The 23,593-nt window shown below is 45.2% G+C and overlaps 1 long non-coding RNA gene across 1 annotated transcript; it reads left to right on the top strand.

The window, feature by feature from the left end:
- The first annotated feature begins 10,363 nt into the window (after positions 1-10,363).
- LOC139361789 (uncharacterized) lies at positions 10,364-13,617 on the top strand. The gene is made up of 3 exons (XR_011619424.1): positions 10,364-10,864; positions 13,215-13,272; positions 13,387-13,617. It is a non-coding gene; the product is annotated as an uncharacterized lncRNA (long non-coding RNA).
- The last annotated feature ends 9,976 nt before the right edge of the window (positions 13,618-23,593 follow it).

The raw sequence follows: 23,593 nt of genomic DNA, 5'->3' as shown, positions 1-23,593 counted from the left end.
ATTAAAAATCAACAAATAAACATGTGGTCTCCTGTATATTCATTCTGTATTTTGGGTTACAATCCAATAACATTACTATTTATTTTGTTCCTCAAATTGCTCTTGGTTTGCCCATTGAGAGCTCCTTCAAGTTGTCTCCTTTGACAAGCCCCTATTCTTTTTGGAGCATTTCCTTTCTTTCTTTTATTTATTTATTTTTATAACAAAAGATATTCTAGGCTTATCTTATATTTTCCCTGTTCTAACCCTATAATCACCATCCACTTTTCTAAGGAGCACTGGTTCCTTTTATTGGAAAGTGGTACTTAGAAACCAATATCTGGGTTCTGGCTATGCTCATTGCTACTGAGATGTCATTTCTTCTAGGTCCTCTCAGAGGACAAAGCTATAAAATATGTATGTGTACACTAACTCTCACACACATACATCTCTATCTATAAAAAAACCCACAAGTTCATACTGAGATATCTGATTTCAACCCAACACTAAAGGGTTCATTCTATCCCTCTATCTTTTCTTGTTTGTAACTTTTTTTTCCTTTTGAGATGGAGTCTTGCTCTGTTGCCCAAGCTGGAGTACAGTGGCATGATCTCAGCTCATTGCAAGCTCCGCCTCCCAAGTTCAAGCAATCCTCCTGCCTCAGCCCCCCAGAGTTGGGATTACAGGCACACACCACCATGCCCGGCTAATTTTTGTATTTTTAGTAGAGGCAGGGTTTCACCATATTGGCCAGGCTGGTCTTGAACTCCTGACCTCAGGTGATCCACCCACCTCAGCCTCCCAAAGTGCTGGGATTACAGGCATGAGCCACTGTGCCCAGCCATTTGTAACTATTTTTTTTTTACAGTGATAAATCTTGTTCTCATTAGCTATATTTACTTATTTGTTCAATCCTAGTATACATATACACTACTTGCAGAATTGCTAACCCATACCCCAGTGAGAAACAAATTTGCTAACTAGAGTACAGTATTTATATGCAGTTCTTTTTGTCTGTAGCCTTACAGAATCCCATTCAAATTATATATTCCACAGTTAAACTTAAGTTAGGTCTTTTCCGTCCCTTTGGTATGGTCTGTTATTCATTTGGAATAAAGTTAGGTTGATTTGCTAGTGTTTGTATTCCAGTTTGGGTTTCCCCAACGTTCTGGTTGGTTTTTTTTTGTTTGTTTGTTTTGTTTTGTTTTGTTTTTGAGACGGAGTCTCGCTCTGTCGCCCAGGCTGGAGTGCAGTGGCCGGATCTCAGCTCACTGCAAGCTCCGCCTCCCGGGTTTACGCCATTCTCCTGCTTCAGCCTCCTGAGTAGCTGGGACTACAGGCGCCCGCCACCTCGCCAGGCTAGTTTTTTGTATTTTTTAGTAGAGACGGGGTTTCACCGTGTTAGCCAGGATGGTCTCGATCTCCTGACCTCATGATCCGCCCGTCTCGGCCTCCCAAAGTGCTGGGATTACAGGCTTCAGCCACTGCGCCCACCCCTGGTTGGTTTTAATTGTTTCTTTATCTGGGGAGTATGTGAAACATTACTATTGTTCCTGGAGTCAAGGCTAACCAAAAAGGTATACTCAATAAAGTGTCGCTTCCATACCTTCCTTCTTGTCACCCCATTCAACATACCCCCTGTAGGTAGCCAAACTCTTTAATTTCTGGTTTACCTTTTCTAGATTTCTTTTGCACAAATGAGCAGAAATGTGTATTTTCCTATAACCTCTTCTTTCTTACACGACCAGTAGCATGCCATGGATACTTTTTTGCACTTTGCTTTCTTTCCCCCTTAACTGTATATATGGAAATCACCCCATATCAACTCATAGAGATCTCATCCATTTTTTCAGCTATATGGTACTCCATTGCTGGAGATGTCATAGTTATTCAACCACTCTTCTATCTATGGACATTTAAGTTTTTTTCCAATATTTTGTAATTATAAATAATGCTGCAACGAATAGCCTTATAAATATGCATTTTCTTTCTTTTCTTCTGAGACAGGGTCTCATTTTGTCACCTAGGCTGGAGTGCAGTGGCGTGATGATAGCTCACTGCACACTTGACCTCCCAAGCAATTCTCCTGCCTCAGCCTCCCAAAGTGCTGGGATTACAGGTGTGACCCACCGCACCTGGCCTCATGTTTTTTATCTTCAGGTAGATTCCAAGGGGAGGGATTACTGAGTCAAAAGGTAAATGCGTTTGTAGCTTTCTTAGCTACTGCCAAATTCTCCTCCACAAGGGCTGCACCAGTTTGCATTCTCACCAGCAATGTGGGAAAATGTCTGTTTCCCCACAGCCTATGTGTTATGCAAATGCATGTGTTGTCATGCATTTTAGTCTTTGTCAATCTTATGGGTGAGAAATGGTATCTCAGTGTTGTTTTAATTTGCATTTCTCTAATTATGAGTGTGATTTTTTTCAAATGTATGGAGGCCCTTTTTATATCTTTTTGTGAATTATCTATTAATATCTTTCTCCCATTTTTCTATCCAGTTTTTAGTTCTTTGTTCCTCACATTTCTTAAAATAATCTTTTAATTTTAGAACAGTTTTAGAATTATGGAAAAATTGTGAACACAATAGAAAGATTCCTATATCTCCACATCCAGTTCCCCATATTATTAACAATTTTACATTGACATGGTATATTTGTCACAATTAATGAACCACTGTTGATACATTATTATTAACTAAAAGACTTCTTTCAGGTTGCCTTGGTTTTTACCTAATGTCCTTTTTTGTTTGTTTTTGGGGTTTTTTTTGTTTTTGTTTTTGAGACGGAGTCTCACCCAGGCTGGAGTGCAACAGGACTTCTTTTCACAACCCTCCTTATCTAAACAGGATTTACAAAGAAGGCAGCCCAAACCAATTAGGACCAAGATGGCCACAAAAGCAGCCTCTAGTTACCCTCACTGCTTATTTGCATTGGCATGTCACTTCCACCAGTGCCATGACCGTTTGCAAATGCTGCCATGGCAACGACCCAGAAGTTACCTTATATGATTCTGGGGATGCCCCACCCCTTTTCCAGAAAGTTTGTGAATAACCCACCCCTTATTTCACATATAATTGAGTGTGGGTATAAATAGAGCTAGCCAGCCATCCAGGAGTGCTACTCTAGGCCACTCTGCCTATAAGATAGCCCTGTTCTGTCTGTGGAGCAGCCATTTTGCTGTACATCATTGCTCGAATAAACTTGCTTTCTTCACTGTTGGCTCCCTCCTGAAATCTTTCCTGAGTGAAGCTAAGAACCCTCCCAGACTGAGCCCCGGTTTTGGGATCTGCCTGAATTACTTAGGTCAGCACCTTTCTCCCACCCTGCATTCAGTGAGGTGGTTGCATACATTTATAATACAGTTGCATTGTTTCATCACATTCTGCTTTCCACCCCGAAATCCCCTGACCTCCTAAATGATTTTAGAAACTTTGCACATGTTAAGATTCATCCTTTGTGCTGTAAAGTTCTATAGGTTTTGACAAATGCATAGTGTTGTGAATTCACTATTGGAGTATTATATATAGTTGCTGTATATACCTTCATCATCCTAAAAAATCCCCTCTGCTTTACCTAGTCATCTCTCCCTCCTTCTTCTGGAGCCCCTGGCAACAACTGACCTTTTTACTGTCTCTATAATTTTGCCTTTTTTTTTTTTTTTTTTTTTTTTTTTGAGATGGAGTCTCGTTCTATTGCCCGGGCTGGAGTGTAGTGGCATGATCTCGGCTCACTGCAAACTCCGCCTCCTGGGCTCATGCCATTCTCCTGCCTCAGCCTCCTGAGTAGCTGGGACTACAGGCACCTGCCACCGTGCCTGGCTAATTTTTTGTATTTTTAGTAGAGACGGAGTTTCACCATGTTAGCCAGGATGGTCTTGATCTCCTGACCTCATGATCTGCCCGCCTTGGCCTCCCAAAGTGCTGGGATTACAGGTGTGAGCCACTGCGCCCGGCCTATAATTTTGCCTTTTACTGAATGTCACATAGTTGGAAGCATACAGGATATAGCCTTTTCAGACTGACATCTTTTACTTAGTAATATGCATTTAAGATTCATCTATGTCTTTCCACGAGAACTGCAGAACTGAGCCAGGCGCAGTGGCTCATGCTTATAATCCCAGCACTTTGCGAGGCTGAGGCAGGCGGATCACCTGAGGTCAGGAGTTCAAACCAGCCTGACCGATATGGTGAAACCCCATCTCTACTAAACTACAAAAATTAGCTGAGCATGGTGGCAGACACCTGTAATCCCAGCTACTAGGGAGGCTGAGGCAAGAGAATCGCTTGAACCCTGGAGGTGGAGGTTGCAGTGAGCCAAGATCATGCCATTGCACTCCAGCCTGGGCAACAGAGCGAGACTCGTCTGAAAAGAAAAGAAAAAAGGGATGGGGAGGGGAGGGGAGGGGAGGGGAGGGGAGGGGAGGGGAGGTAGACAGAACTCTTGGCATATAACAATCCATCTAAACCCCTGCACTAAGAGATTTGACCATAAGAACAGATCCCTAGAATGACCCCAGACCTTGTTAAAATACCTCAGAAAGCTCAAGTTGCCTGGAGAAATTACTGTCTATTCTAGCCAATATCTCATGATAAGCCTCTGACCTCCCTTTCTTAAAGCATGTACTAGAAACAGCTTACAATTGCGAATATGTATCTCTTATAACTCAGAAGAGTTTTTCTCAAGGACCTGAAAGCCATTCCTTTGAAATGTAATCATCAGGAACATTTCATGATGTTAGGGCCTCTGTGTCCCACTCTCTGAGGGAGGATAGAACAAACAGAGCTGGCCTAATTGCACTGACCAAGCCTTTGTAATTTTTCACTTCTCTGATTCTACAGAGACCCGCTCTCCTGGCTCCCTCATTCTCCCTTTAAAACATCCAAATCATCTCTGCACAAATTGGAATGGAGCTCAGTTCTTTCCCCTGCTGTCAGTAGTTACTGAATAAAATCTGTTTTCACTGCTCTAACTAATGTCTGGCTGTGTTTATCATCAACAGTAGTGCGTTTCTTTTTATTGCTGAAGAATATTCCATTTTATGGATGTACCGTAGTTTGTTTACCCATTCACCAATCAAAGGACATCTTGGTTGCTTCCAGTGTTTAGCTGTTATGAATAAAGCTACTATAAACATTCATGTGCGGGCTTTTGTGTGGAGGTAAATTTCAGATCAGTTGAATAATCACCTAGAAATGCGATTGCTGGCTGGAAGGTATGGTAAAGCTATATATATGGTAAGCTTATAAGAAACTGCCAAACCTGTATTCCAAAGTGACCATACCATTTTGCATTCCCACTAACAGTGAGTCCAGTTGCTTCATATCCTTACCAGCATTTGGTGGTGTCAGTTTTTTGGATTTTAGCTATTAGAGTAAGTGTGTAGTGATTGCTCATTGTTGTTTTAATTTGCAATTCCCTAAAAACAAATGAGGTTGGCTGGGCACGGTGGCTCATACCTGTAATCCCAGCACTTTGGAAGGCCGAGGTGGGTGGATCACCCGGGGTCAGGAGTTCATAACCAGCCTGACCAAGATGGTGAAACCCTATCTCTACTAAAAATACAAAAATTAGATGGGCATGGTGGCATGTGCCTGAGACAGGAGAATTGCCTGAACCCAGGAGGCAGAGCTTTGAGCCGAGATTGCACCACTGCACTCCAGCCGGGGGAACAGAGCGCAGAGCGAGACTCTATTTCAAAAAAAAAAAAAAAAAAAAAAATGAGGTTAAGTATTATTTTGTGCCTATTTGCTATCTGTATTCTTCTTTGGTGAGCTATCTGTTAAGATCTTTGTAACATTATTAAATGGGTTATTTGTTTTCTTACTGTTGAATTTTAAGAGTTATTTGTATATTTTTTGATATAAGTCCTTTACCAGAAATGTAATTTGCAATTATTGCTTCTCAGTCTGTGGCTGCTTTTTTTATTCTCTTAGCAGTGTCTTTGGTATAGCAGTAAGTGTTACTTTTAATAAAGTCCAACTTGGGCTGAGTGCAGTGGCTCACGCCTGTAATCCCAGCACTTTGGGAGGCCAAGGCCAGCAGATCACAAGGTCAACAGATAGAGACCAACCTGGCCAACATGGTGAAACCCCGTCTCTACTAAAAATACAAAAATTAGCTGGACGTGATGGTGCATGCCTGTAGTCCCAGCTACTCAGGAGGCTAAGGCAGGAGAATTGCTTGATCTCAGGAGGCAGAGGTTGCAGTGAGCCAAGATCCTGCCACTTCACTCCAGCCTGGCAACAGAGCGAGACTCCATCTCAATAAATAGATAAATAAGTAAATAAATAAATAAATAAAAGAAATAAAGTCCAACTTTTTTCTTTCATGAATCATGCTTTTAATGTTGTATCTAAAAACTCATCGCCAAACCCAAGCTCACACTGATGTTCTCTTATATTTTCCTCTACGCATTTTATAGTTTTATGTTTTGCATTTAGGTCTATGATTTTTATTTCTTTTTTTTTGAGATAGGGTCTCACTCTGTTGCCCAGGCTGGAGTGCAGTGGTGCGATCTCAGCTTACTGCAACATCTGCCTTCCAGATTCCAGCAAGCCTCCCACCTCAGCCTCCTGAATAGCTGGGACCAGAGGCGCATGCATTTTTGTATTTTTAGCAGAGGTGGGGTTTCACCATATTGGCCAGGCTGGTCTTGAACTCCTGGACTCAAGCAATCTACCTCCCTAAGCCTTCCCAAAATGCTAGGATTATGGGCATGAGCCACTGTGCCAGGCCCTATGATTCATTTTGAGTTAATTTTTTGGAAGGTGTAAGGTCTGTGTGTAGTTTTTTTTTTTTTTTTTTTTTTTTTTTTTTTTGCAGAAAAAGTACAAAAGTACAACTTTTCTTTTTCTTTTTTTTCTTTTGAGACGGAGTCTCGCTCTGTCACCCAGGCTGGAGTGCAGTGGTGCGATTTTGGCTCACTGTAAGCTCAGCCTCCCGGGTTTATGCTATTCTCCTGCCTCAGCCTCCCAAATAACTGGGACTACAGGTGCCCCCCACTGCGCCCGGGTAATTTTTTGTATTTTTTAATAGAGATGGGGTTTCACCGTGTTAGCCAGGATGGTCTCCATCTCCTGACCTTGTGATCCGCCAGCCTCGGCCTCCCAAAGTGCTGGGATTACAGGCGTGAGACACTGTGCCTGGCCAGTCGACTATATTTTTTTCTAATATTTTTAGAAATCAGAGGAGCTCATTTTGTTTCCCAGGCTGGTCTTGAACTCCTGGCCTCAAGCAATCCTCCTGCTTCGACCTCCCAAGGTGCTGGGATTACAGGAGTGAGCCACCATGCCCAACTTTGACTATATTTTTGTAGATGTTTCTGGGTTCTCTCTTCTTTCCCATTGACCTATTCATTCCTTTGTCAATACCACACTGTCTTGATTATTATAACTTTATAGCAAGCCTTGAAATCAGCTAGTGTAAGTTCTCTGACTTTGCTCTTCTTCAGTATTGTGCTAGCTACTCTAGGGTTTTTGCCTTTCCATGGAAGTTTTAGAATCGGTTTGTTAATGTCTACAAAATACTTTGCTGGGATTTTATTAGGATTGTGTTGAACCAATAGAACCAATAGATCAAATTGGGAAGAACTGACATCTTAACAGTATTAAGTCTTTACAACCTATGAACACAGAATATCTCCCCATTTATCTAGATCTTCTTTGATTTCTTTCATCAGGGTGTTTTCTATATACAGATCTTATACACATTTTGTAAGGCTTATTCCTAAGTATTTCTTTTTATAGGTGATGTTATACATTATATATATGCCAGGAACAGTGGCTCACATCTGTAATCCCAGCACTTTGGGAGGCCGAGGCATGCAGATCACTTGAGGTCAGGAGTTCAAGATCAGCCTGGCCAACATGGTGAAACCCCGTCTCTACCAAAAATACAAAACTAGCCAGGTGTGGTGGCAGATGCCTGTAATCCCAGCTATGAGAGAGGCTGAGGCAGGAGAATTGCTTGAACCTGGAGGGTAGAGGCTGCAGTAAGCTGAGATTGCACCCCTGCACTCCAGCCTGGACAACAGAGTGAGACTCTGTCTCAAATAAATAAATAAATAAATAAATAAATAAATAAATAAATAACATGTATATATATACACACATATACACTCTATAATTATACACTACTAGCATATAAGAATGCAACTCGCCCGGCATAGTGGCTCACACCTGTAATCCCAGCACTTTGGTGAGAGGTGAAGCCGGCTGGGCTTCTGGGTCGGGTGGGGACTTGGAGAACTTTTCTGTCTACCTAAACGATTGTAAACACACCAATCAGTGCTCTGTGTCTAGCTAAAGGTTTGTAAATGCACCAATCAGCACTCTGTAAAAACGGACCAATCAGCATTCTGTAAAATGGGCCAATCAGCACTCTGTACAATGGACCAATCAGCAGGACGGGGGCAGGGAATAAGGGAATAAAAGCTGGCCACCCCCCAGCCAGCAGCGGCAAGTGATTCGGGTGTCTTCCACAGTGGCGAAGCTTTATTCTTTTGGTCTTTGGGATAAATCTTGCTGCTGCTCAGTGTTTGGGTGCGCACTACCTTTGTGAGCTGTAACACTCACTGCAAAGGTCTGCGGCTTCACTCCTTAAGTCAGCGAGACCAGGAACCCACCAGAAGGAAAAAATTCTGGACACATCTGAAGGAACAAACTCGGGGGACACCATCTTTTAAGAGCTGTAACACTTACTGCGAGGGTCTGAGGCTTCATTCTTGAAGTCAGCGAGACCAAGAACCCACCGGAAGGAACCAATTCCGCACACATTGGGAGGCTGAGGCGGATGGATCATGGGGTCGAGAGTTCAAAACCAGCCTGGCCAACAGGGTGAAACCCTGTCTTTACTAAAAATAACGAAAAATAGCCGGGCATTGTGTGGGGCACCCATAATCCCAGCTACTCGGGAGGGTGAGGCAGAAGAGTCACTTGAATCCGGGAGGCGGAGGTTGCAAGGAGCTGAGATCGCACCACTGCACTCCAGGCTGGGCGGCAGAGCAAGACTTCAGCTTAAAAAAGAAAAAAGAATGCAGGCCTGGCACGGTGGCTCATGCCTGTAATCCTAGCACTTTGGGAGCCTGAGGCGTGTGGATGCCAAGGTCAGGAGACGGAGACCATCCTGGTCAACATGGTGAAACCCCGTCTGTACTAAAAATACAAAAAAATTAGCTGGGTGTGGTGGCGGGCACCTGTAATCCAAGCTACTCGGGAGGCTGAGGCAGGAGAAAGGCGTGAACCTGGGAGGCGAAGCTTGCAATGAGCCGAGATCTTGCCACTGCCCTCCAGCCTGGGCGGCAGAGCGAGACTCGGTCTCAAAAAAAAAAAAAAAAAAAAAAAAAAAAAAGATTTTAACTGACTTTCATATATTAACCTTGCATTCTATAAGCTTTCTATACTGGCTTCCAGCTAGTTGGACTGAGGAAGAGAAAAAAGGGACAAAGATCGTATGCCAGATGTGTTTTAAGCAACATTGTCAGAAGCTGCCACTAGTGTATATTCTGGCACTGGAAAGTGTAGTCTATATTATAGTAGCCATGTGCCCAGCTATTACTATGGAAAAGGGGAAACAGTTTCTGCCACAAGGAGTTAATACCACCTAGTTCTTTAGTGGACATCAATGGGTCTCTCTTTGCTTCCTGCTCTACATACATACTGCAGAGTATATTTTTGTACTTTCTCGTGTTTTATTCCCCAACACATCCTGCTCTTTCCCACCTTTGTTGTAGTTCATGGTTTGGCAAACTGTGACCCACAGCTCAAACTTAGCCTGCCACCTGTTTTTGGAATACAGCCACACTCATTCATTTAGAATTTGCTATTAATGTTGTCAAAGTCGAACTAAAAATGCAGAAACAAATATCTGAAATTAAACTGTCTTAGTGGTGAAGGAAGAACTGCAATTTGGGGCATACACACAGCCTGGGTAGTCTTTGGTATGGCCAAAGAACAGAGAAGAGGTTGGAGGTTTTTTTTTAAGGAGAAACGTATTGCTCTTTGAGAAAGTGCACTGGCACCAGTAAGGTTCTGGGGAACTGCTGGCAAGCTCTGGTTGGTGAGCAACAGTGGTGGGCAAAGTTAGTCCTAGAGTTAGGACAGGTTCTGTAGTTACAGATAAAATTGTTATGAAGTTACAGCAGGCATTTTCAGCAACGGGACTTGCAGAGAATTACATTTTTGGAACAATGTTGTGTGTCCAGAATGCTTCCCTGCCGCCACCACGCTGCCACAGACACTGCCTGGCCTGCAAAGCTCGAAACACTATCTCTGGTCACTTACACAAAGGGTTTGCCAAGCCTTGAGCCTAGCTGCTCCCCACGGCCCTTCTAACTCCCATCTTTCACACAGATTAACAGGATTAATTTTATTTCAAAAGACTGAGGAGAAAGCCTGGATGTCCACACTCGGGAATGGTCAAGTAAACTATGATGCAGCTATATAAAGCCGCCAAAAGTTGTTAAGAAAAACATTGACTAAAATGTCAAATTCTTCATACTATTTGGTGATTTCAATTTAGGATGTTAATAAACAACAGCCCCTTTCCCTTTCACAATGTGGAATGAACTGAGAAACAGGCAGACAGATGGAGAGGAGGGTGATTAGAAAAGTGGTTTTAGACACCCACCTCATGAGTCTTACTAATTCAGCACTCCCAGATTAGAGAACATGTCCGGTCTACCAGATGTCGGAGGGCAGAAAGCAATCTCCACCCAAGTGAATGGTCTATGTGTGGTTCCTTCACATATGCCCCCTCCATAAGATGCTCCCTCCTCCTCTCTTAGGAAGAAACTGCAAGAAGGCTCAGCCTGCAATGTTTCTGGGGGAAACCTGCACTAGAACCTCATAAAGCAGCCTGTACAGCCTGAGCTCGCATTCGTAACAAAGTAAGTATTTGTGGATAGAAAAAAGATGAAGGATACATACACCTATATCAACAGTGGTTATTTCTGGATGGTGGGAATTCCAGGAGATTTTTGTTTTGATTTCTTTGTTTACCAGTATTTTACTCAAGTTGCTGTAAGGAATTGATGCTGCTTCTGTCAAGGGGTGGGAGAAGTTATTTAAAAAAAAAACAAAACCTCAACCAACCTTCAAAACCAACTGTCACAGCCTCCTGGAGGCCTTCGTGGATTTCTCCTCTCACTCACTGTATTAGTCTGTTTTCACAGTGCTGGTAAAGACATACCTGAGACTGGGCAATTTACAAAAGAAAGAGTTTTATTGGACTTATAGTTCCACATGGCTGGGGAGGCCTCATAATCATGGTGGAAGGTGAAAGGCAGGTCTCACATGGCGGCAGACAAGAAAGAATGAGAGCCAAGCAAAACAGCTTTCCCCTTGCCATCAGATTTCGTGAGACTTACTACCATGAGAACAGTATGGGGGAAACTGCCCTCATGATTCAATTATCTCCCACCAGGTGCCTCCACAACATGTGGGAATTACGGGAGTACAATTCAAGATGAGATTTGGGTGGGGACACAGAGCCAAACCATATCACTCCCTTTTCCTTTATCTCTTCTGTCTCACTCTCAATTTCCCTTCCTGCTGTTTTTTCTGTCTCCATGGCTGACTGAGAAATCCTCTTTTGGCTGGAAGACAGTTAGTAATAGGAAGAAGTGGGGTTTTAAGAGCAGAGCCCCTGCATTCAACTTCTGGCCTCACTGCTTGGCCCCCTGCTGTTAAATGCAATGGTACTTACCCTCCCTGCCACCTAGCACCTGGTACAGTGCCTGGCACAGTGTAGACGCTTGAGCAAGTGACTGAACTGAGAGATCTGGTGAGGAGCAAGGAATACAAGAAAGCTATGGCTGTGACAATGTTTTGTAGACTTTGGGAATAAAGGTTCATTTCTATCATCTCCCACTCCTACAGTGAGGGGCAGGGCTGGCTCACTCCCAGAGCCTCCAGCGGGTAGGTATCCTGCAGGTATCTGAAGGTGGATTTGGCTAACAAACCACCATCCTCATTTATACTGGCCCATGGTCAGGGCTTCAGGTGTTGCCTGAAGAGAAGCCCCCCCAGATGCAGCCCCTTGCTCCAGAAGTCAATCTGCTTGGCCCTGTGGGGGAACCAGGCTGCTCCCTCTGGGCCCCACTTCTTCCTCCTGGGTCTCAGCAGAGGCTTCTGTCCAGGTCTCGGCAGAGGCTTCTGCCCATGGCCTGGTGCTGTCTGTGTGACACCGCAGCCCACCTCAGCAGGATGCCAAAAGAATTCTTTTTTTTTTTTTTTTTTTGAGACGGAGTCTCGCTCTGTCGCCCGGGCTGGGGTGCAGTGGCCGGATCTCAACTCACTGCAAGCTCCGCCTCCCGGGTTTACGCCATTCTCCTGCCTCAGCCTCCCGAGTAGCTGGGACTACAGGGGCCCGCCACCTTGCCCGGCTAGTTTTTTGTATTTTTTAGTAGAGATGGGGTTTCACCGTGTTAGCCAGGATGGTCTCGATCTCCTGACCTCGTGATCCACCCGTCTCGGCCTCCCAAAGTGCTGGGATTACAGGCTTGAGCCACCGCGCCCGGCCTGCCAAAAGAATTCTTTAACCCCTCCCGGAGAACTGAAAAAGGAACATTTGCTGAGCACTGTCAGATGCCTTCCCCTAAGGGACAAGGGGTTTCTCCATTTGCCCTACAAAGAAACCCAAGCTCATGGAGGTTGTGTGATTTTGTGAAGATCACACAGCCAGAGCCAGAGCTCAAAATGGGGTCTCTCAGCTCCCAGCTCAGGGCTATTTATAAGACTGAGCCGCTTCTCTCTGGGATGGAGAAAGATGTTTGTACTTGACATGAGCAAGGTGGGACTCTCGTTCCATCACACCTTTTGGCAGTGAATGAGGCAGGCAAGTTGCTCGGGGAGGGTGGCAGTCTCCCCAGACTGGGAGGGAAGTCAAGAGTCAGAGAGGTGAGTGTGTCCTCAAGTGTTTACCAAAGAGCCAGCCATTCACTAGGCACAGGGGGAGCTAGAGGCAAGCTGATTAGAAATGTGGTTAAGAGCAACTGCTTTGTGAGAAAGAGCTGGGCAAGCCTGCTATGAATGGTAGCTGTTAGTTGATATTTTTATTACTGTTATGCCCAGTAGGGCAGACATTAACTGACCAATAATTACCACAGTGCAGTGTGTGCTATGGCTGAGGGAAGAATCATAGAGATGGTGATGGCTAATTTGATGTGTCAACTTGACTAGGCTAAGAGATGCCCAGATTGCTGGTAAAACATTATTTCTGGGTGTGTCTGTTTCCAGAAGAGATCAGCATTTAAAGCAGTAGACTGAGTAAAGAAATCTGCCCTCACCAGTGCAGGTAAGTATCATTCAATCTGCTGAGGGCCTAATAGAACCAAAAGGTGGAGGAAGGGCAAATTTGCTGCCTGTGCTTGTGCTGGGATACACACCTTCCCTTGTCCTCTAATGTCAGAGCTCCTGGTACCGGAACTTACTCCACTGACTTTCCTGGACCCCCAGCTTGCAGATGGCAGATTACGGAACTTCTCAGCGTTCCTAATTGTGGAGCTAATCCCTCACAATAAATCTCTTCCTGTATATCTACGTAAACTCTATTGGTTCTGTTTCTCTTGGAACCTTGACTAATACAGGAACACAGAAGAGGGAAGGGGGAGAGGGGACTCATGAACCAAGCCTTGAGGAGGAACTGCTTTCTCCAGGCAGAGGAGTGGCTAGGAGTCCCGCCACACATGCTTGCATCTGCACATTCTCAGGCTCCTGTCATTGGGTGGGTGCATCTGCACATCCTCAGGCTCCTGTCATTGGGTGGGTGGGACAAATGTGTCCTGTGACATCTGCCTGGGCTCGTGCTCAGCTCAGACTGCTCAGAGGAGTTACTTCCCAGAGTTCTTGGGAGAATTCCTAGACTGAAGGCACTGTCTCCTTCCAACAGAGATGAGCCCATTCCAAACACTTAGGGCTTGGGCCTCAAGATGATCTCAAGAGCCTTCTCTTTATCTTTATCTTCCTTCCTCCTGCTCCTTTTCTTCCTTCTGAAAGGGGCCCAAGAATCCCATAGACAGTTGTTTTTGGATAAACATAGAAATTGACCATTCTGCTGTTAAAACTTGCAACTTACATTTGTTTTATCTGAGTTCCTTCCTCAGGAAAGGACCTTCAAGCCTCTCACAAAAAGTATCAAAGAACTGAAACCAGGTGACTGCACTAGGTGCCTGACCCTTCATTCACCATGATTGCTTCCTTGCCCCTCCCAAGTTCCTGTTTTCTTACACAAGGTTACATTTCTTGCCTACTATACCAACCCCTGGTTTTAGTCAGTCAGGAAAATAGATTTCAGACTGAGCTTCCATCTCCTCAGCTCTAGCACCTGATTAAAGGCTTCTTCCTTGGCAATACTTGTCTCAGTAATTGGCTTTCTGTGCAGCAAGCAGCAGGACCTAGACGAAACCGCTGGTGTTTTGGTAACACTTCCTTCTTCCCTCTCCCCTCCTCTTTCCTTGCATCTTCCCCTCTTCCCTCTCTTCCTCCTTCCCTCTCTCCCTTCCCCCTTCCTCTCTCCCTTCCTCCTTCCTCTCTCCCTTCCTCCTTCCTCTCTCCCTCTCTCTCCTTCCCTCCCTCCCTTCCTGTATTTGTCATAAAGGTCAACAACCCCCACTTATTTATTGCCAGAGACTGCTGAACCCTCCTAAAGAAGAGAACTATATTGGTAGATCGGACAACTCTAGAAAGGGATCACCAGGCCCAAGGGAAATCACAACCGGAGATTCCATAACATTTATAGCAAGGAGTGTCCTGGTGTTCAGTCACTAAGTGCTTTCATTCTGGGTTTAAACAAAGATATGGAATTCACAGTCCTGACATTTCTGAAAACAGTGCTGCCTCTCTGATGCCATGGAACATGGATCCAGTGATGTACTGCATCCTTGGAAACTTTTATTATGGAAATTTTCATATATACCCAGTTAGACACAATAATATAGCGAATCACCCAGCTTCCACTGTTACCAACATTAGCCAATCTTGCTTCGTCTCTCCCTCTTCTACATTTTTCTGCTACTCAAGTGCTTCAAAACAAATCCTAGACACTAGTAATCACTTCAGCCTGCATTGCCAATTTATGACATTGTTTGTTTGTTTTGAGACAAAGTCTCACTCTTAACTCCCAGGCTGGAGTGCAGTGACACAATCTCAGCTCACTGCAACCTCTGCCTGCCGGGTTCAAGTGATTCTCGTGCCTCAGCCTCCCCAGTAGCTGGGACCATAGGCGTGCTCCACCACACCTGGCTAATTTTTGTATTTTTAGTAGAGATGGAGTTTCACCATGTTGGCCAGGCTGGTCTTGAACTCCTGACCTCAAGTGATCCGCCCACCTTGGCCTCTCAAAAGTGATGGGATTATAGGCATGAGCCACCACGCCCAGTCTGTTTTTTACATACCACCATGCCATTTTCATACCTAACAAAAATAATTCCTCAAATAACTCAATGCCCTATATTCAAAGTGTACAGACTGTGTCAAAGATGTCTATTTGCAATTTGTTTGAAAGATGAGTATTCACAAAATTTCCCGAATTTCCCCCTCCCTCCTGTCCCTGGCCCATCTCAGCCCCAGGCAGGACAGCGGACTGTCTGCCCCTTGTCTCTGTTTTAGAGTAGGCTGGGCCCCACTTGAGTCAGGCCTCCTATAGTGCAGCTCTTTTCTGAGTGTTCCTGCTCAGACATCTACAGGGATTCTCCAGGATTTCTCTCAACAACAAAGCTCCCAAACTTCATTCATTCACATACCACTTCCAGAACTTTTGCCACATCTATAACCACGTGTATTATTTATTACATATTTTAATATTTAAGGGTTTTTGTTTGTTTGTTTGTTTTGAGACAGAGTCTCACTCTGTCACCCAGGCTGGAGGGCAGCAGTGTGATCTCAGCTTGCTGCAACCTCCACCTCCCAGGTTCAAGCGATTCTCCTGCCTTAGCCTCCCAAGTGGCTGGGATTACAAGCATGCACTACCATATCCAGCTAATCTTTGTATTTTTAGTAGAGACAGGGTTTCACCATGTTGGCCAGGCTAGTCTCAAACTCCTGACCTCAGGTAATCCACCCACCTCGGCCTCCCAAAGTGCTGGGATTACAGGCGTGAGCCACCGCACCCGGGAATATTTAAGGTTTTAATATTACATTATAACTTTTAAACTCACATCTTTACTTAAAATAATTTCTTTTCTTTTTTAATAATTACAATTTTATCTTCAACTTTTATTTTAAGTTCAGTGGTACATGTGCAGGATGTGCAAGTTAAGTGTGTACCATGGTGGTTTGCTGCACAGATCATCCCATCACCTAGGTATTAAGCCCAGCATCCATTAGCTGTTCTTCCTGATGCTCTCCCTCCCCCTGCCAACAGGGAAAATAATTTATTTTTAAAGGAAAACTTTATGTTACTACCCAAGACAGAAAGCCAGTATTATCTGCCGTAAATTGAAAATAACTATTAAAAAGGACAAAATACCAGGAAAGTGGAACAAGGTTATTATTACATTCTAATCAGATACCAGTCTGCTGAAATTTAGAGTGTATCTCCACAGAGATACATTCTAATACTTTACTAAAAGTGAGCGCGGGCTCAAAATGGGCAAAGCGTGTTAAAAACACTTTAACAGTACACGGAGACTTTCTCCTAGATGTAATAGTCACCAATATGCAGTTTAAGTGAGCTAAGTTAATATAACAACCCAATAAGGTAGGTACAATTGCTATCCCCATTTTATGGATGAGGAAACCAGAGCTCAGAGAGGTTAAGTAACTTTCTTGAGGTCAAACAGCTGGTAAGTCACAGTCAGGATCCAAATTCATGCTGTCTGGTTCCAGAGTCATAAACACCATGTTATTCTTTTTTTTTTTTTTTTTTTTTTTGAGACAGAGTCTCGCTCTGTCGCCCAGGCTGGAGTGCAGTGGCCGGATCTCAGCTCACTGCAAGCTCCGCCTCCCGGGTTCACGCCATTCTCCTGCCTCAGCCTCCCGAGTAGCTGGGACTACAGGCGCCCGCCACCTTGCCCGGCTAGTTTTTTGTATTTTTTTAGTAGAGACGGGGTTTCACCGTGTTAGCCAGGATGGTCTCGATCTCCCGACCTCGTGATCCGCCCGTCTCGGCCTCCCAAAGTGCTGGGATTACAGGCTTGAGCCACCGCGCCCGGCCAACACCATGTTATTCTTAATCAGAAGGGCCCAGACACGTTGAAAATGGAAATTCTTTCTGATTATGTGATTCAGTATTATTGGTACTAGCTATGATTATCTCTTGAACCACCAGGAATTAGAGGGGCTGGCTTGGGGACAGCCACTCCTGTGGGGTAACCTCTAAGTCCCTTTCATAAGCAACTCCTCCTGCCTCAGCTTCCCATCTCAGCTGGGACTACAGGTACACACCACCACTCCAGGCTAATGCTGTTTGAATTTTTTGTAGAGGCAGTGTCTTGCTATGTTGCCCAGGATGGTCTTGAACTCTTGGCCAGAATCAATCCTTCTGCCTTGGCCTCCCGAAGTGTTGGGATTACAGGTGTGAGCCCCTCCACCCTGCTCCAGCCTCAGCCTCATTTTATTACCCCTCCACTCTCAACTCCGCTCCAGAAGGTGGAGCTTTTTTAACTTGTTTAACTACGGGTGGCTCCTGTGGTGTCTGGCTGAGGGGCAATGATGGTCCTTAGTGTTCCATTTGGCTCTTGAGTCCGTAATTATGACACTTCCACAATTTTTGCTTCCTGGACAAGCTATAAGGGGCATGGAGACGGGAGCTGCACCATATTCCTCCCTAAAAGCTCCAACTGTATGCTAGACACAAACTAGCTCACAGTAGGTCCTCAAGATGAGACCAGACCTTTGACCCTCCTCGCCTCTTTGTTAAGTCCAAAAGTGTGGGTGGGGTATCAGCCCTAGTTGTCCTGTTTTCCCGTCCCTTTGGAGACCACCTTCTGGGGCCCCTGCTCAGAGAGAGGAGTGCAGAGGAGTCTTGACCAGGCTGCTTTTGCCCTGTGAATGGAGAACATTTCTATCTAGCCAGGCCTGTAGGGACCCAGGGCTCAGATAAACTCCCATCTGATGAGGACGTTACTTCATTTCTCTCTTCACCGCAATTCTCTGATCTGCAGGTAAAACAAACGCTAAGGACCTCAGAGCTCATACTTAACTGTAGAGAAGTGGACCAAAGCTCCTGACCTGCTACTTCCTCCCATCTCTTCCATCGATGCCACAGTCCCCTGGGAAAGAGGACATCTCCCACCCTCACCATGATTGTCCCCACTTGCTCTTCTCCAAGGAGAGCCTTTTCTCCCTGCTGTCCTGGAGGCCAAATTTTTATTCCTCTGACCCATTGATTACATCTGATGACTCTATTTTCTTTCCCCTATAAAACTCAGTATCAGGGCTGACAGGAAGGCACTGCAAAAATTTGGTAACTGACCCCCCAACTTTTACCACTTAATCACTGTGTGACCTCAAGCAAGTTACTTAACCTCCCCAGCCTTAAGGTGTCCCACAAAACTCATTCTGTAGTAGCTGCTCCAGGGTCAGATCTTCCCTCACCTGGAGGAAAGTGCCTATTTTCTGGACATAGGGTCCTTTTTGAAGACTGGCCCTTCCCCAGGAACAGACATCCCTCTCCTTTGTCTGGCTTCAGCAAGCTCAACTAGAGCTGTGGCTGTGTGGTAAGCATCCATTCAGGATGAGAGGGGAGGGAAAGGGAGGACATCTCGTTCCACAAGTTGGTCTGATCACTAGGCCGAGGGTCAGGAGATCTGGGTTCTGGTCCCACCTCTGCCCCTAAACTCCTTGTGCATTTGTGGGAAAGTCCTTTTATCCTCTAGACCTGTGTTTCTGCATCTGCGAACTGTCCCCAAGAATGCCTGTTCAGCTGGCATCTCAGAGTCCTGTGAACTAGGTAAGCGAATAACTGTTCAGCATTGTCAAAGGGTGGCCTATGGACTGGAGAAAATATTTGCAAACCACATACCTGACAAAAGATTACTATCTGCTATATATAAATAACTCTTAACACTCAACAGCAAAAATACAAGCAATCCAATTAGAAAAAGGGCAAAAGATATGAACAGACATTTCGTCAAAGAGGATGTATATATATAGATGGTGAATAACAACATGAAAATATGTCGAGTATCATTAGCCATTAGCAAAATGCACAATGACACCAATCAGAATGATTAAAATAAAAAATAGTGACAACACCAAATGCTGGCAAGGATGTGGAGAAATTAAATGACTCATACATTGCTGGTAGGAATATAAAAGGGTACAGACACTGTAGAAAAAGAGTATGGCAGTTTCTTTCTTTCTTTTCTTTCTTTTCTCTTTTCTTTCCTGTCTTTCCTGTCTTTCTTTCTTTCTTTCTTTCTTTCTTTCTTTCTCTTTCTTTCTTTCTTTCTTTCTTTCTTTCTTTCTTTCTTTCTTTCTTTCTTTCTTTCTTTCTTTCTGTCTCTCTCTCTCTCTCTCTCTCTTTCTTTCTTCTTTTCTTTCTTTTCTTTCTTTGTTTCTCTCTTTTCCAGGCTAGAGTGCAGTGGTGCAATCTTGCCTCGCTGCAACCTCTGCCTCCCAGTTTTAAGCGATTCTCCTGCCTCACCCTCCCAAGTAGCTGGGATTACGGACATGTGCCACCACGACCGGCTAATTTTGTATTTTTAGTAGAGGCAGGGTTTTACCATGTTGGTCAGGCTGGTCTTGAACTCCTGACCTCAGGTGATCCGCCCACTTTGGCCTCTCAAAGTGCTGGGATTACAGGCTAAGCCACCACGCCCAACGGAGTATGGCAGTTTCTTAAAGTACCAAACATGCAACTACCATACAACTCAGTAGTTGCACTCCTGGCACTTATCCTAGAGAAATATAAACTTATTTTCATGCAAAAACCTATATGAATTTTTTTTTTTTTTTTTTTTTTGAGACGGAATCTCATTCTGTCTCCCAGGATGGAGTGCAGTGGCGTGATCTCAGCTCAGTGCAAGCTCCGCCTTCCAGGTTCACACCATTCTCCTGCCTCAGCCTCCTGAGTAGCTGGGACTACAGGAGCCCGCCACCACGCCCGGCTAATTTTTTGTATTTTTAGTAGAGAAAGGGTTTCACTGTGTTAGCCAGGATGGTCTCGATCTCCTGACCTCGTGATCCGCCTGCCTTGGCCTCCCAAAGTGCTGCGATTACAGGCGTGAGCCACCACGCCTAGCCCCGTATATGAATATTTATAGCAGTTTTATTCATAATAGACCCAAACTGGAAACAATCAGATGCCCCTCACTGGGTAAATGGCCAACCAGCACTTGCCTATCCACACCGTAGAATCTGAACATCCACACTACTCTGCAATAACAAGGAACAAGCTGGCCGGGCATGGTGGCTCATGCCTGTAATCCCAGCACTTTGGGAGACTGAAGTGGGAGGATTGCTTGAGCCCAGGAGCTTAAGACCAGCCTGAACAACATGGCAAAACCCTCTTTCTACTAAAAATACCAAAAAATTAGCTGGGTACGGGTGGTCTACACCTATAATCCCAGCTACTCAGTAGTCTAAGGTGGGAGAATCCCTGGAACCCAGAAGGTGGAGGTTGCAGTGAGCAGAGATGGTGCCCACTGCACTCCAGCCTGGGCAACAGCGCAAGACCATGTCTCAAAAAGAAAGAAAGGCCGGGCGCGGTGGCTCAAGCCTGTAATCCCAGCACTTTGGGAGGCCGAGACGGGCGGATCACGAGGTCAGGAGATTGAGACCATCCTGGCTAACACGGTGAAACCCCGTCTCTACTAAAAATACAAAAAAACTAGCCGGGCGAGGTGGCGGGCGTCTGTAGTCCCAGCTACTTGGGAGGCTGAGGCAGGAGAATGGCGTGAACCCGGGAGGTGGAGCTTGCAGTGAGCTGAGATCCGACCACTGCACTCCAGCCTGGGTGACAGAGCAAGACTCCGTCTCAAAAAAAAAAAAAAAAAAAAAAAAAAGAAAGAAAGAGGCCGGGTGCGGTGGTTCACGCCTGTAATCCCAGCACTTTGGGAGTCCCAGGTGGGTGGATCACAAGGTCAGGAGATCGAGACCATCCTGATTAACATGGTGAAACCCCATCTCTACTAAAAATACAAAAAGTTAGCTGGGCGTGGTGGCAGGCACCTGTAGTCCCAGCAACTCGGGAGGCTGAGGCAGGAGAATGGCGGGAACCCGGAAGGCGAAGCTTGCAGGGAGCCGAGATCATGCCACTGCACTCCAACCAGCCTAGGCGACAGAGCAAGACGCTGTCTCAAAAAAAAAAAAAAGTAATCAAACAGAACCATTTTTCTTTAGAACTCAAAGCAACCATTTAGTGGACCTTCTTGTCTCTCTTCAAACAGATCTCCAGCGATGGTTTGTTTGTATTGCTGCCCTCCAGTGATTGTCAAACTGGGTTCTCTGGCACCCTTGGGCTCTTCGTTGGTACCCCAAGGGCTGCCTGCAAGGCCAAGGTGATGCTGGGCCGGTGTTCCCATTGACAGCCCATGGCTCCTACTTCAAGCAGAAAAAAAAAAAAAAATCCACTTTGATCAGATAAGATTTCTTTAATTTTATTTGTCAAAAGGACTTTTCTGCTTAAAACAATAAGAAGATTGTTGATTACAAATCGCTAGTTTTGCACTTACCAGAATGAGCTAGGATTAACTTTTCCTCTACTCCCTCTTTATTATTATTTTTTTAATTTAACTTCAGGCCAGGCGTGGTGGCTCATGCCTGTAATCCCAGCACTTTAGGAGGCCAAGGGAGGTGAATTACTTGAGGTCAGGATTTCAACACCAGACTGGCCAACATGGCGATACCCTGTCTCTACTAAAAATACAAAAATTAGCCAGGCATGGTGGCAGGTGCCTGTAATCTCAGCTACTCGGGAGGCTGAGGCAGAAGAATTGCTTGAACCTGGGAGGTGGAGGTTGCAGTGAGCTGAGATCCTGCCACTGCCATCTACCCTGGGCGATAGAGTGAGACTCTGTCTCAAAACAAACAAACAAACAAACTTAAATGTTAAAATATCTAAACCCGCCTCCGGGTTTAACTTTAAATTAACTTTAACTTTAAATTTAACTTTAGTCCTTGCCTTTTAAAGTAGGCGCAGGGACACAGGTGAAACTAGGCCTCATAAAATTTAGAAACTAGGCCTCATATAGAAAAAATTAACACCAGGTGGCTCTGGATAGGGTCCCATCCTGCCTCAATAAGGTCCCACCCTGATAGGGTCCCACCCTGCCAATTCCGGGAAACAACCTCATGGGGTCCCACCCTGCCAATTCCGGGGGTCCCACCCTGCCTCGAAGTTCCCGGAATCAGCAACTCCAAGAAAAAACCTCATAAGGTCCTGCTCTAACCAATTAGCATAAGACACCTTGCTCAGGCCATAGACAGACCCAATTACCACGCGCCTAAAGCTTTGTTTGAATTTCGCGCCCTAAGCTGTGTTTAAACTTGTATTTGCCTATATAAACAGCCTGTAACAAGCAGTCGGGGTCCCAGGGCCAACTTAGAACTTGGGACCCTAGCGCGCTAGTAATAAATAACTCTCTGCTGTGAATCTCGTGTCGGTGATCCTTCGCGGCGACCCCTGCCCAGGAAGGAATCGACAGTTCGGTTCCAACACAGGCATCTGAGGGTTAGGAGAGCCCTCAGGATCACAAGATCCAACTTTCTGCCTTCAGCCAAGGCAAGCTTTCATTATACCCATTTTACAGGTGAAACAACTGAGACCCAGAGGCCCAGGGTGAGTAAGGCTTAATCTAGATTTAGGAATCTTTTAAGCTCCATCTCAAATGGCATCAGCTACAGCCACTGTTTCTCTAAGTCCATAGATTGCAAGGATTCCAAAATGGACGAGAAGCTAACACTTCAAACATGGATTTAAATGGCACATTCAGGAGCTTCCAAATCTGTGAGTTAACTTGGAGTTTCTCCATGGAGGGATAGAAAGAGTCCCAGGTTTCAAGTCAGGGAGACTCAGGTAAAAATCCTGACTCAGCCACTTCTCAGCCATGTGGCCTTGGGCACATCATTTAACCTTTCTGAATCTCATTTTTCTCATCCATGAAATGGGCACAAAACTCTCCAATTTAGAGTTCATTTAGCAGATGCTTTAAGATGACGGGCCGGGCACGGTGGCTCACGCCTGTAATCCCAGCCCTTTGGGAGGCCAAGGCGGGCGAATCACGAGGTCAGGAGATTGAGACCACGGTGAAACCCCGTCTCTACTAAAAAATACGAAACATTAGACGGGCGTGGTGGCAGGCGCCTATAGTCCCAGCTACCCAGGAGGCTGAGGCAGAATGGCATGAACCCGGGAGGCGGAGCTTGCAGTGAGCCGAGATCGCACCACTGCATTCCAGACTGGGCTACAAGCAAGACTCTGTCTCAAAAAAAAAAAAAAAAATCCGATGACTAAGGCAGGTGCTGCCCTCACAGACATCTTTCTGGTGACTAAAGACAAATTCATGTAGCTGGGCATGGAGGCTCACACCTGTAATACCAACACTTTGGGAGGCTTGAGGTCAAGTGTTCAAGACCAGCCTGGCCAACATAGTGAGACCCTGTCTCTACTAAAAATACAAAAATTAGCTGGGTGTTTTGGGTGCCTATAGTCCCAGCTACTTGGGAGGCTGAGG

This window comes from Macaca nemestrina, chromosome 2 (genome assembly GCF_043159975.1).
Source record: "Macaca nemestrina isolate mMacNem1 chromosome 2, mMacNem.hap1, whole genome shotgun sequence".
NCBI lineage: Eukaryota > Metazoa > Chordata > Mammalia > Primates > Cercopithecidae > Macaca > Macaca nemestrina.
Note: the sequence above shows the minus strand (reverse complement) of the source record. Positions and strands in the feature narration are given on the sequence as shown.